Consider the following 2,500-nt stretch of genomic DNA (forward strand, 5'->3'; position numbering starts at 1 on the left):
CAATACCCACCATCCATACAGTGTAAAGAGAGGGATTGCTCAGTGCCTAAAACATCGAGCAAAGAATATAAGTAGCTATCGCGATACCCACCACGAAGAAATGATCAAGCTCAGTAACAATCTATTAAGCAACAACTACCCCCAAAACACACTATCCACTCCAATTATGAAGAAAAGAGAGGATGAAACCAATAAGCTGTCCACAGTCTGTCTACTCTATGTGAAAGGCCTCTTTGAAAAGATATGCGACCCATATGACATCAGGATAGTATTCAAGGGTAATACAACACTTCGCAAATATCTCCGACGGCGGCGGTGGTGGTGGTGGTGGTGGTGGTGGTGATGATACAATAACAACTTCATGTCAATGTTTGCTTGGTTGGTTCATAGAAGAGAATATGACCAAAAACTGCGTGTACTCCATCCCATGCAGCTGTGGTAGGTTATACAAAGGCGAAACATGTCACCCCCTCAAAATAAGGGTAGAGGAACATCGCAAAGCTGTGACTGTGGTATGACGTCAGCAGCTGGGGAGCTGACCGGAACTTGGGGCTGGCCAGAAGGAGCAGCAGTGACACGCGCGCAAGTAGGGTAGCATTCGGCCTTTCGATCGTGGTCGCCGAGCGAGTAAGACGAGTCAGCACGTTGTTAAGGTTGGGAGAAGCAGCTGCTATTTCTAGCGTTCGGGTCGGGCTGTGTTGAAGGATCCATTACCGCTGAAGGGCCTCCATCTGAGCGAAGAGAAGACAGGTGCCTTTATTTCGAATCTCTCGCATACACCACAAGCTATTTCGGCGCTCCGTATAAGACGTCACCACGATGGCAGCGAAAATCAGGATCGCCAGCGACATCATCAGACCCTTTAATGGAGAAGGCGATGTAGTGGCCTGGATGCGTAAAATCAGGCTGGTGGCAAGACTGCAAGGTATAAGCGATGTGGCAAGTCTTATGGCGCTGTATTTGGAAGGGAGCGCGTTGACGCTATATCTTGAGATGGACGAGGAAGAACGTCTGAACGAGGAAAAGATCGAGCAACGTCTGAGGGATACCTACACAGAGTGTGAGTACACAGCTTTTGCTAAGCTGGGTACGATCAGATGGATGGGAGGACAGGTGGACGAATATGCAGCAGAAGTTCGAAGGTTAGCGACGCTGGCTGGGTTTACAGGAGAAGGGTTGGAGAGAGCAGCACGACTGGCGTTCGTAAATGGGTTCCCCGACGATGTAGGGATTCACCTACAACAATTGGCCAGGAGTAAAAAGATGACGCTGAGCGAACTTGTGACTCAAGACCGCGTGTTGACGCGACACTCTGGGCGGAGGGCGATAGCGATGGCGGTGTGTAAAGACGGACGACGGCCAGAGAAAGACGTGCAGAAGCCTACCGTGCAACGACAGCGGCCATTCTCAGGTCGGTGTTTAAGATGTCAGGGGTCGCACATGGCGAGGGAGTGTACGCAACCGGGGCCCGTTTGCTATCGATGCAGGCAGACAAGGCACATCGCCCGTGATTGCGACCAGGGAAACGACCGCGGGGAAGTTGCTTCCTCTCGAACTTTCCCCGCAAACGAGTAGAGGCGCTTTTGGAGACGCTGCCATTAATTGACGTGGAGGCCGAAGGGGAAGACGTTCAAGGCCCTCGTGGATACGGGCTGCACGACTACCCTTGTGAATTCAAGGGTGTCGAAGAAATGGAAAGGGGCAAGTAGCGTCCGGGCGGTCGACGGCAGCGAAATCCGTTGCAAAGGCAGCAGCAAGGTAGAGATAGTGGTGCGCGCCGCAACGCTAAGGCTGCAGGTAATTGTGGCTGAACGCGTAATAGATGGGGTTGATGTGGTGATGGGGATGGACGCCATCAACCGCCTCGGTAGCGTCAGTATTGTGGGATATGAGGTCACGTTCGGTAGCGTGGGGGCGACGTGCACGGCGAGTCAGGATCGCCAGGGAGAGCAGAGCCCCGCGAGGGACTGCGCCGCTTACACCATCGAGGACAAAGATTTTCAGGCGGTGGACGATAGAGGGGCGATGAAAGGACAAAAACAGAGTGAGCTGCTACCAGCATACCCTGAAAGGCCACGCCAGGGTCGAGTTTGAAGACGAGGTGGAGAGGTGGATCGAGGAAGGGGTCCTTGTCCCTTGGAAGGAGGAGGTAGCGGGCGGAGTGCTACCCCTGATGGTGGTGGTGCAGCCTACGGAGGGAAAAGTCAGACCGGTGCTGGACTTCAGGGAGCTAAACCAGCATATATCGTGTCACACGGGAGGTGAGGCGACGGACGTTTGTGGCGAGATGTTATGTGCGTGGAGACAGTCGACCAAGGCAGCGGAGATTGTCGAATTGAAATCGGCATACTTGCAGCTCCATGTGAGCGACAAACTGTGGGGATATCAGCTGGTGCGGTACAAGGGCCGGACGTACTGTCTAACCAGGCTGGGTTTCGGGCTGAATTCCGCTCCGAAGATCATGGCGGCAGTGCTTAGGTCCGTCCTAGGGAAAGACGGC

The sequence above is a fragment of the Octopus sinensis genome, linkage group LG11 (genome assembly GCF_006345805.1).
Source record: "Octopus sinensis linkage group LG11, ASM634580v1, whole genome shotgun sequence".
NCBI classification, from domain to species: Eukaryota; Metazoa; Mollusca; class Cephalopoda; order Octopoda; family Octopodidae; genus Octopus; species Octopus sinensis.